Source organism: Lissotriton helveticus, chromosome 4_2 (assembly GCF_964261635.1).
Source record: "Lissotriton helveticus chromosome 4_2, aLisHel1.1, whole genome shotgun sequence".
NCBI lineage: Eukaryota > Metazoa > Chordata > Amphibia > Caudata > Salamandridae > Lissotriton > Lissotriton helveticus.
The window spans coordinates 84,139,150-84,151,581 of NC_136064.1; positions in this window are offsets into that span (position 1 = coordinate 84,139,150).

Here is a 12,432-nt window from a genome sequence, read left to right on the forward strand (position 1 = left end):
GAAAGATAGATCTTGATCAAGAAGGAGTGATTTTTGTGATTTGGTGTCAATCCGTTCAGAAGTTTCTGTGCAATTAGGGCTCAAAAACGTTAGGCCTCATTTATGAGGCCTTGCGTCAGTTTTGCGCTGCTGATGCGTCACTTTTTGTGACGCATCGGCGGCGTAAAACATGCGCCTTGTTGCGCCATATTTAAAAAGTGACGCATCTAGTTAGATGCGTCACTTTGTAAACCCCTGCGCCACATTATACCTGCGTCAGGTATAATGTATGCAGAGGGGGCGTTCCCCCGCAAAAAGCCTCATAATAGTGACGCAGTGAAATCTATGAGATTTCACTGCGTCACTTTTAGGACGCTGCTGCGTCAAAATCTTGCGCCTGCCTCACAGCAGGCGTAAGACTGACGGAAGCCCTTTCACATGGGGCTTTCCCCATGTGAAAGGACGCATTGCTGGAGTTGCGTCACTTTTGTGACACACTCCAGCAATGCGCCACTTTTGCGCTTACAGATACGTCAGAAATACTGACGTATCTGTAACTCCTTGCGACATGATGCGTCATACATTAAATATGACGCATCATTGGTGTCGCAACGAGTGCGCAGTGAAAAGTGACGCATCGCTGTTTTCACGCAGCGATGCGTCACTTTTCATAAATAAGGCCCGTTGTATATATCACATCGCCGAGGCTCCGCAAACCCGACAGATCTCATGCTTAGATCTGAGTGGCTGCCACAACATCAACAAGGATGTTGTGGTAGCCATTTTAATAAGACATAAGGGGGCAGAGTAGGATTATGCTGACCCCCTAGGCCAAATTAAACATTTTTAATAAGAATTCACAGAGGACCAGAAAATCCATAGCAATAAAAAAATAAAGCACAGGCTACCACACTATTAATGAAATAAAAGTCTGAGGTGGGCAAAGCCCTGGGGTGGTGCAAACATCACATTTGAGGAGGGGGTATGCCCCCCCCCCTCTCTGAGCCTAGGGGATGCCCAGGGATCCCACCCCTCATGGCTGTTATTTAAAATAAGGGGAGGGGCGAAGGGCCCCCTCCCACTGTCTTAATAGGCCCGGGGACCCATTAAGAATAAAGGGGTGACCCAGTATCCATGAGAACCTGGGAAAACCAGTGGTATGCAACAACAATTGATTCTGTCTGGGAAGTAATATTTCTTTTACAAAACATTATTTAATCCCAAAAGTTCTTCGAGATTTGGCAAATAAATTGTGCATCAGTAGGAACAAAATAATGCCACCAAAGAGAATATTTTAAGACACGGTATATAGGGACTTCGTACCCTGGACATGAACCAAACTGAACGGAAAAAGGGAGAGGGACCACACCTGTAAAAGTCCAGTCGACCCCATCCTTGGAGGGCAGCTCAATGCCTGTGTTCCTAGGAGCCCACTCACATTAGTGCAGGCAGGGAAACATATGTGTGCTTCCACCTGCAGGAGCATTTTTAAAACTCCGTCGGGAAAGAGCAAACATACCTTCCCTGGGTGCAGGATCGGGCAGGGAAGGCATATCTGCTCTTAGTCGGTGGGAGCTTCTAAAATGCTCCTACTAGGCGGTAGCAGACGTCTGGTTCCCTACCCATGATCCTGAAGACAGGGAAACACACTTTGCACTTGGAGCAAAAAATAAATAAAAAGCTGCACCCTCCAGGCGGGGGTAATGCCGTCTCCCACAGCATGTGGGGGCTGGATTGGGCCATGGAGGCCCTGAGGCTATGCCGCAGTCTCTACCTTATCCCCTTGGGCGCGGCCGTGATTCTGCACCTGTGCGGTGTTTTTCGAAGTGGGCGGGTTTATAACGGCCTCCAGCCGTCATCCGCACACGAGCCCTGTGATGCATGACGACTGGGGGCCGTCATCAGCATCAAAGGAGTTATTATTTGGTGGCTGCTCTGGGTGGGCCCTGGGGTATCTCCCAAAAGTGCAAAAGCTTCACGGGATGGGGTCCCAGGGGCTGGTTATGACTCAGGAAGCTCTGCAGTGTGGCCCGCTCCCCTTTTTAAGGCATCTTGCCCCAAAGGATGGTGTCTCTGGGGCCCATTAAGGCTTGGGGAGGTGCACCGCCTGGCCCCCTCCTGAATGCAAATCGTCCCCAGGCGATGGGATCTCCGATGCCTAAAAAGGCTCGGGAGGGGGACTGTACGCCACCTTCGCATATTAATGGAATTTAGCCCAGGGGGTGGGGTTCCCTGGGACACTATTGGCTCGAGGATGGGATCCATGCACCTCCTTTTCTTTACAAAAAAAAAGGTCCTGGGGGATGGGGTCTACGGAACCCAAAGTGGTCTGGGAAAGGTCCCCTCCCTTTTTAAAAAATAAAGGGCCCGAGGACCGGTTTCCGGGTCCTGAAGTGGCTTGGGGGGGTGAGCTGTGGCAATGGGTTGGTTTCAGCGCCTGCGTCCAACCCCATGCTGCACATGGTCAAAGGCTGTGCGTGGCATAGGGTCGGCTGCCCATTGGAGTTGAATGCAGGGTCTGGCCGGAAAACTGCGCAGTGAGGGGTTGGCTTTAAGTATGGTAAAAAAATATTACTTTCTGTTAAAAAAAAACTAGAAATTCATTGAAAAAAACGAAAGTTAAAGTAACATTATAGTTAGTTGAAATTTTCAATGACAATGTTTTAAACATACAAAACCACTGAAATTCACCAGTTATAATAACTATAACTCGTGCCCTAAGTTAACTATTACTTGCTAAAAGATGCAAACAAAAACAGGATGATTGAGAGAAAGCGAGTGAGGCAATTAGAGTCCAGTTGGGGGAAAAGGATGGACCTGGTTCTGATATATTTCATTTATTTTCATGCTGACATTGAGCATTTTGGTCGGCGTTCCTTTAGATCTTTCTACAAAAAAGCAGTACTGCTGTCTAATGTACTTAGTCAAATGCCATTGCAAATTGCACCTTGATCCTTAAGAAAACTTGATCAAAACATTGTGTCTTTGCCTCAATTTAAACTATGTTTACCTATAATAAATGAATACAAATTAGTGCGTTCTCTCTTTGTTGGGCATGTGACCTTTTCTTAGCTGCCAAAGCTGCATTTAGGTTAAGGCAGAGTTGTATGGGGGCGATAGCCAGTTTGTCCCCAGCGAAGAACCATAGGGTATAATCACTTACTGTACTTATTATTTGATGGGTGTTGGAAGAAACTGGATTATTATTTGGGGTGGGCGACTTTCCACCTCAAGGAATAATCACAGACCTTGTCAGGCTAAACCCTCAAAGTCGCTCAATTAACCTGAGTTCAACCTCCTGGTAGCGATGGCGCAGAACAAACTGGCTTAACTTATAGGCAATGTATAAAGAAATGATGTAATATCAAAACAGTAATAAAGCCAAAATGCCAAATAATAAAAAATCTTAACTCAAATTAGAAAAATAGAGTAAAATGTAATAAGTACAATGACATAAAAATAGGAAAGTTCAATAAGGGGACCGGAGATATGAATTTTTAAAGTTTTCAGTAGAAATGGAAGCACAATGTGCCAATGATGGAAATGATAATGAAAGACCGGGAGGTAGGTGCAATTTGAGACTGGCTACAATGGAGTGCAGGATAGAATCAGATTCATCCTGATCAAAGATTTTATCTTCTGACTATGGGCCAGATGTAGGTCACCAAATACCGGTTGGTAACGGCCAATTTCGGCCGTTACCGACCGGTATTTGGTGATTGAGATGTAGGGGGCCTATCTTTTACAGAATCGGTAAATTTACCGATTCGGTAAATTTACCGATTCTGTAAAATACCGATTTGGTAAATTTACCGAATCCGTAAATCTATATGTAGGTGGCACTGGAAACAGTGCCACAGGCCCTTAAGAATTCGTTATTTACCATGACATACTATGTCATGGTAAATAACGAATTCCTGTGTACATGCACATCTGTGCATGTACACCTGTGCCATGTGGTACATGGCATGTATGTGTTTCACATGGCACACAAGCCAGAATCAGGGGTGCAACAGGGTGTCAAAGTGACACCCTGTCCCCCTTGCAAAATCGGTAATTTTACCAAATCAGTATTTACCGATTCGGTAATTGTGATTCGGTAAAAATTACCACATTTTTTCCTACATCTGATTTACCGGATCTAGAATACCGAATCGGTAAAATTCGGTATTCTAGAGTCTGTAAATCAGATTTACCTACATCAGGCCCTTAGTCTTTTAAGTTCCAATCCACCGCAGAAGTACACTACTAAAGCCCCCATAGAACTTCAGGGAAGGCAATTAGAGGCCCACAGGGTGTCGGTAGAAGCAAACAGCAGGTCCAGTCCGAGTTCAGCTGCCACAGGTCAGCTGGGCACTTCAGAAAAAGGCATATTGCAGCTTGTCTCCCTGTAGCTACACAGATGTTCAGCCAACTGGCCCGTGGAGTCCACTTCTTTGTCCTGTGTGCAAGAGCGAGCAGGTCTGGTCCTTCAGGGGTCCTCTTGGGTCACAAACAGCAGGTTCAGTCCTCCGTTGATCTTCTGCAGGTCCAGAAAGTGTTCTGAAGTGGACACATGGAGTTGCCACATTTATGCCTTGTACTGCCTGGGAAACAGTCGGAACACCGCAGTCTGAACCACATGTGTTCTGATTACGCAAGCTCGACCGCTCGATGCTTGCCTTAACCACGCATATGCATGGTTAAGGCCATGCACAGTCTAGCTCATGGAAGACGGAAGCAGGCAGATGCCGAAGCGAGGTAAGTGGGGCTTGGGGGTTGTTTTTAGGGCTGGGAGGGGGTCAGGGTAGTTTTTAGGGCTGGGCGAGGGTTGGGATAGGATATAGGGCAGTGAAGGGGGTTGGGGTAGTTTAAGGGACATCGCAGGGGGTGCAGGGTAGTGTAACTTACGGGACAGGGTTTTTAGACCTTATGGCAGTGGCAAGGTACATTGTGTATCCAATACTGTGGGCTTATAGGTAAGTTGAATGTGCCAATTAGGAGAATACCGATTTTACCATGTTGATAGGAGGAGAACAAGCACTTTACCTCTACTTAGTAGTGGTAAAGTGCATAGGGTTATATAGCCAGCAGGAACAGGGTTCAGCAAAACAATTCACAGAATCATGGAAAAAGAAAAATAGCTCCTGACGTCAGCAGTGACTAGGTGCAACTCATGCTGTAGCAAGACCTCAACACAAGTTATCATCAGAATACATCCTTTATGTTGGCAGTTTGTGAAAGACTTTATCGTTCTATTGAAAAAACAAGAGAAATTCAGTTGTTTCCCTGACCCAGAATTCTCATTACGGGATCTATCGGAATCTTTGGGCCACTCATAATCAAGATCTTAAGAGTTTAGCGCTTCCAGTAGAAAGAAATGTGCAGAATTCTGTCCAGGAGCGTCGCCCCACTGCTATTTGAGCAGGAACAATATCATGATAATAACATATTTATTATCATTATATTTATTGCAGGTTTGGGGCTGGGTTAGGGCGGGGTGGGGCTGGAGGCACAGGGAGAGGAGAGGTTTGCACACTCCAAGTGTGCATGACTGCTTGTCTGGCCGTCCGGGCCGGACAAACCATCATGCGCACTTTGCATGTTCCCCACCAGGCTTCATTGCAGAGCCTGGTGGGGAGCATGCACAAGCCCCTAGTCCCCATCTGGGTGCCGATCCACAGCGCTCAGACCAATCACAATGCTGCATTGCAATGTTGTGTTTGGCTCAGGGCAGCCAATCACAGTTCTGTATTGCAGCATTTTGATTGGTTTTGGAGAACCTGGGGGCTTCCTGGTTCCGGGACTCATCAGAGAAGCGGAGGAGAGATGCGGCCAGCGGAAAGTTAAGCAGTATTTTCCTTTTTAATATTGTCCCCCCGCCACCCTACCTGCACCCCGCCCCTCCACCTCCATCCAGCGTCTCCACCCCGCCCTCCACCCTCATTCCCTGCCAGCCGCTACTGATTTCTGTCTCACCTGGGAGTGGATTAAATAGAATGCATGCAGGGTGGTGCAATTTAACATTGACATTAGGAGCGATCAACTGATGCAAAATGTCATTCTTTGCAGTGCTCTGTCAGTGCTAGCTTGTGAAAGTGCTACAACCCCCTACTAATAGTAGAAAGAAAGCGCTATGCAAATGTCAGTATAAAAGAATAATGAATTTTTCATTCAACTTGTCTCTTCCCTGATTTATTGGAAGAAAGAAGGGGGCTACTAAGAATACCGTTTAACCAGTGGGGAATTCGTGCATGCAGGCAAGCCACGATTGCATGATTTAAAACATCAGAAGCATCACTGAATTGTATATTTACAACATTTTTGAAGATTGTGATAAAAAAATTGGACTCATAAACATCTTGGTTTGAATTCACAGCCAGTGGCTGAACTTTTTTCTTTTCAAACACATCATAGAGTTACATATCTATTGTTTTAAGGAACAATCATGTAGTGTTTCTGGTTTGAGTAACCTAAATATAGGAGGTGCTACTTAATAAATATTCCAGGTAAATGTTTAGTTGCATATTTATTTGAGAACGTTTGATATCTAGCTTATTTAATAAGAGGATTCCTTTGCTATTCATCAGAAATACATATATATATATGACAAGTACTTCTCTTGGTGTTTTGATAGTTGCATATATATTTTACAATTTTTTTATGTTTTTATATGACCATGGAATCTGTTTACTCAATTATAGTTTTGACTGTATAATATGATTGTTGTTTTTATGACCTTATATTGTAAGATTTTAATTCATCAACAATAAACTTATTACTCCTACTAAGGAAAACGAATGTTACTTTATTTTGTCATGCCATCTATGAAATCTGACCTGGCGCCAAGGGTTCTTAAAATAATGCATACAAGTGTTTTTTTTGTTTCCAAGTGAACACTGTCACCACAAAACTCGGCTCAGATTTTAATTTAATGAATATAAAGTAATAAGGGCCTTATTTATGAGAAATGACGCATTGCTGTGTGAAAGCAGCGATGCGTCACTTCTCAGTGCGCACTCCTTGCGACATACCCGATGCGTCATATTTACTGTATGACGCATCATGTCGCAAGGAGTGATAGATATGTCAGTATTTCTGACGTATTTGTATGGTGCAAAAGTGATGCATTGCTGGAGTGTGTCACAAAAGTGACGCAACTCCAGCATTGCTTCCTTTCACATGGGGCAGGCCCCATGTGAAAGGGCCTGCGTCAGTCTAACGCCTGCTGTGGGCAGGCATAAGATTTGAACATAACGGCGTCCTAGAAGTGACCCAGTGAAATCTCATAGATTTCATGGCGTCACGTCTACGAGGCTTTTTGCGGGGGAACGACCCCTGCATACATTATACCTGACGCAGGTATAATGTAGCGCAGGGGTTTACAAAGTGACGCATCTGCTTAGATGCGTCACTTTGTAAATAGTGCGCAACAGGAGGCATGTTATACGCCTCTGATGCGACACAAAAAATGACGCATTCGAAGCGCAAAACTGACGCAAGGCCCCATAAATGATGCCCCAAGTATTTTTCTTCCCCTTGACCTTGAATATGCAAGTAATCACTCCAAGAGACTCCTTCAGAGCTGTAAGGTTGGAATGGGGTTGAGATGTAAGTGCTTCTTTTGATCTGTTCGTTTCCTCTTCTGCTAAACTCTCTACTGAGAAACAAATATCGTTGTTGACAAAAGAACTTTTTTCTGGAATTCTTTACCTCCCCTGGGCCGGACTGGCCGTAGCGGGCACCGGGCGTTATCCCGGTGGGCCAGAAGGGTAGAGGCTGCTTTTGGACCGGTGGGGGGCGTTTTTAGTACAGGGGGCCAGTTTTGCAGCAGTGCTGTGATATCGGCCCACTGTTCTAAAAGCAGCTGCAGTGTTTTTCTACATGCATCCCCTGCCCCCCCACCCCCGGCCCCACCTCAAGAAACTAAAGAAAAAAATATTTTATAATTTGCATTCATAATTATTAAAAGTGATGCATTGAGTTACTTGCTGAACATCTTCAGCAAAAAGCATTAACTAACCTCTGCTAAAGGAAAAAAAGCATAAGCAAAGGTAGGAGCTCACCACTCATTTTTAGAACTGCGAATTGGCTTTGTCATTGCTTCCTAAATTCTTTTTGTCCCTGAAAGGCAGTTTTATGCATTTTCAAGCTATTTCTATGATGCCTTATATTACTTCTGAGTCTTCCCTGCGTCATCCATACTTAGACTGCTTTATCATGATCCCTTCGTCTAGTACCCTATCTAAAAATGAAATAAAGAAAAATAGTAAATCGCATTGTTGATATCCTTAATCGAGAAACTGTTTGTAATCTGCAAGACATGTTTTAATCCAAGTGAAGAACCGGGTTTTTCAGAACCGGCGGCGTCAGGGACACGCCCGATGTCTTCGAGTTCTCCTGTCCTGGCAAACAGAGACACGGAATACTTCTAGGTGGCGTCAGAGATCAAATTTATTAGCTGCAGCTAGTAACAGTGAATCAAGCAATACAACACGGTGTACAACTCAGGAAACTGCTCAATTTTTGTAGAGCAAGACATCTTCTTTTATGCACAGTTTCAACCCATTACAAATGCACACCCATTGCAGCAAATTCTGACCAATAGAAACACATTTCTGTACATTATCACATTCCAAAAAGCTCACTTCACATTGTACCAACCCACAAGTTAATTATTAGGACTGTCCCAAATTCGATTACCAAAAGCCGGACAAACCCATAATTGAAAGCACTACCCATGTAATGAAAAGACATAAAGAAAAGAGCAATTCAGATGTAGAGTAGGATAGGATATGTGCAAGAAACTAACAGCTAACGATATCCTGAACAATGATTGGATTCCCAGATTACTATCAGCTAACGAAACTAGCTTCGTGGACGGGTCAATTTCAGGTGAAGGGGTCAGCATCTTGTAGTTCACTCACGAGTCGAAAAGGCCCACGTTAAACTTTACATGAACAACGAGGCCCATGCAACTTCGTTCGTTCGTTTACTACCACGGCCTACGTGAGGGCAACACAAAATGGCATCTCGGACAACGCAAAACAAAATGGAGTCCAGTCCCAAAACCCACGGAACCTCAGCCCCACCTTTTGCCATTACGTAGGCAATGACCTAAACTCACGTCAATCTGAATCCAGGTCTATATCTATTCACATCAGATCATCAAGGTGTTGCTGCAACATCATCTTATCCTTCGCTTCTCTCGAGACGGGTCTTCTCACACAGATCGTAACACAAAGGCCACAAATGGCGGGACCACACTGGATGCATAAGCAACACGAGAAAAGGATCGCTAAAGCCATACCAAAAAACATCAGAATCTTCCATCCCCATTCGGACAGCAGTCCCAAAACCATCCTATCAATGACCAGTTCCCTTCGTCTACATGTATAGACTCAGCAGACTTATGCAACTTCTGGATGGCTTGGTACACCGTCGGGGCATTATCTGGTATGAAAACGCAGCAACTAGATCTGATCAATTTGCATACCCCAACTTCTTGTGCGACTGTATCTTTCGCATCGATAATACCTCTACCATATCTTGTCTTATGGTAGTTGAAAGCAGCTGTGTATGTAGGGGGAAGCAAAAACGCTACATAACATGTGCCCGAAAAATCAGACGGCAACCATGTATACGCTCTGTCATAACAAACAAAATACGTGCCTTTGGCTGGCACAAACGGAGGAGATTTCTGGGACGTATAAATGTATGTGTGAACACACACACTCTTACCAAGCTGAGCTCTCGGATTCTGACCACTACCTTGTAGACAAAGATGACCACGGTGGGGTACAATCCAAATAGGAGGAGACCTTCGCTGTCTCTCTTTCTCCGTTAGACTAACACTATTTGTCGTCTTATTCCAACCGACATATGCTCGTACCTCATCTTTAGGAATAGCATTATACGCGTCGATATCTCTAATCATATCGACTATTCCCCGTATCAAAGCATTATTACTCACATTATCTTTAACAGAACTAACTGGAGAGGCTTCAATCGCATAGATAAACATTGATTGGAGTGCCCAAACTGACCCATTAGGTGAAAAAGGCAAAACCAAATATGGCATTCCCTTATCTGTCGTATGTGGCATAAGACCACACACCCAACAATTCGTAGTATTTATGACTAACTGATGCTGATGCAACATCTGTATAAACGAATTGTTCACAAATTCTGATCTTCTTGTCTGGTCATGTTCAGGCAACGTATGATACTCATGTGGAGAAACAGTAGGAAAAGAAAGAACAGGTTGGGAGGTAGATGTAAGCGGCCGTTGTGTGGCATAGAAAATCAAACCCACACAAGCTAACGTAATATTCAGGAGTATTAAAAAACACATTATTAAAAAACATTTGCTACGAACCAATATACATATTCAGACTTTAGAATCTACTTTCCTAACACTCTGGTCAGACTCAAAAAAACTCCATCCTCTAGCGTGCTGCTCACGGTCGTTACCTTCTTCACTTAAGTGTGCGCCAAGATCGTACTAACGACCCTGGACCACAGACCTTGTGTCACTACGCGGTTCACCCCTCAAGAACTTCCTACCGTGACCCTGCAGCGGAGTCCGGATGGTGACTCGAAAAAGGAAAAAAGCAAAAAAGTTTCTTGATCTGACAAGGTGTAAATTCACTATCTAAAAAAATTCCAGCTTCACGTTTATTTGTCCATATGTACACGCTTTCTTGGTCTGAAATCATAGCGTTCTTTATCAGGCACAGTCTGATCCTTGAATAAAAGTTCCGGATTGGTGGTATCAATCTTCAGATGAGGAGGCACAGCAGCTTGCAGAACATCATCATCCTCACGTTCTGACCGAGTCCATGTCAAATGAGCATCACTAAAAGGCACAAATCTAGGAACTCGCTCACATTCAGAATCAGCTATACCATCCCTCACCCACTGATCATACGGCAAAGGCAAAGGAACTTTTTTACAGTGGGTGGCATGCACCCAGTTCTTTTTGCCTGCTACTCTAACAGCGGTTCTAGTAACCAACAACACCAAATAAGGACCAGTCCATCTCGGTTCCAGATTCTTAGTGTGCTGAAAGTTCTTGATGAGGATGTATTGTCCAGGCTCGATTATATGGCCCGGATCTGTAGTAGCTATCGGCAAACTGTCATAGACCTGTTGGTGGAGAACACGTAATTTAGCAGTCAAGTCATGTAAGTAATCCACCAACATAGGGTACTCAATACTGCTGTATTCTTTTGGACGAGGCACACCCCAAACATTCGCTGGACGACCAAAAACTATTTCATACGGGCTAAGTCCCACTCGAGAATGCACAGTCGTCCTTGTTGACAAAAGAGCCAACGGCAAAGCATCCGGCCATGTAAGACCAGTGCTCGCTTGTACCTTAGCTAATTTCAGCTTAAGCATACCATTGTAACATTCAACAAGTCCAGCAGACTGGGGGTGATTCGCTGCATGAAACGTCTGCCTAATACCGAAACCAGAGCATACTTTCTTCATAATTTGACCCACAAATTCACTCCCATTGTCCGACCATACAATTCTCGGCAATCCATACCTAGGGAAATACTCTCTCAGCAAAACCTTGACTGTAGACAAGGCAGTATTATCCTTTAGGGGGTAGGCCTCTATCCATCTCGAAAAGGCACAAACAACCACAGGGACATACTTCAGATTGTTACATCTCTCCATGTGAATATAGTCTAGCTGTATCACCTCAAACGGATACGTCGGAGGAGCAAAATGATCAGCTGGAGTTGGAGTTCCCTTACCAGGATTGTACTTCAGACAAATCATACAAGGTTTCACCACATTTTCTGCACATTTCGGAATTCCAGCATTCTGCCAAACTGGAGCCAACAACTTACATATTCCCTTTGAACTAATATGAGCCATTCCATGAGCCATCGTAACCACTGGAAGCACATACGCATCGCTGGTGTTCTGACAACTCAATCCAACAACCTGTAGAATCCAACATACCCGTAGTCTCTCTCCAAACATTCACTTCCTTCTCTGTCGCTTCAGCCTGAATCATCTTCACACTTTCTATTGTGTCTTCACACATTCCACCAGCCATAACCCAATTAGCAACATACATACGGCTCATCATATCTTTCACCGTTTCCTTCGCAACTTCATCCGCAAACGCATTCCCTCGACCAACATCGTCCACAACTTTCTTATGCGCACTACACTTCACAATTGCAATCTGCTTTGGGAGAGTGAGAGATTCCAAAAGTTCATTTACTAACTGCCCATGCTGAATTTTAGTGCCATGGGAAGTAAGGAACCCTCGTTCTCTCCGCATACTGACTATCAGTATAAACATTCACTCGCTTTCCTTCCGACAACACACACGCTCTTGTCAATGCAATCAACTCTGCTGCTTGCGCAGAATTCTGTGGTATGCGTGTTGTCTCCACAACTGTATGTAAAGTTGTGATAGCATACGCTGCAGTCGTTTCACCATTCGGA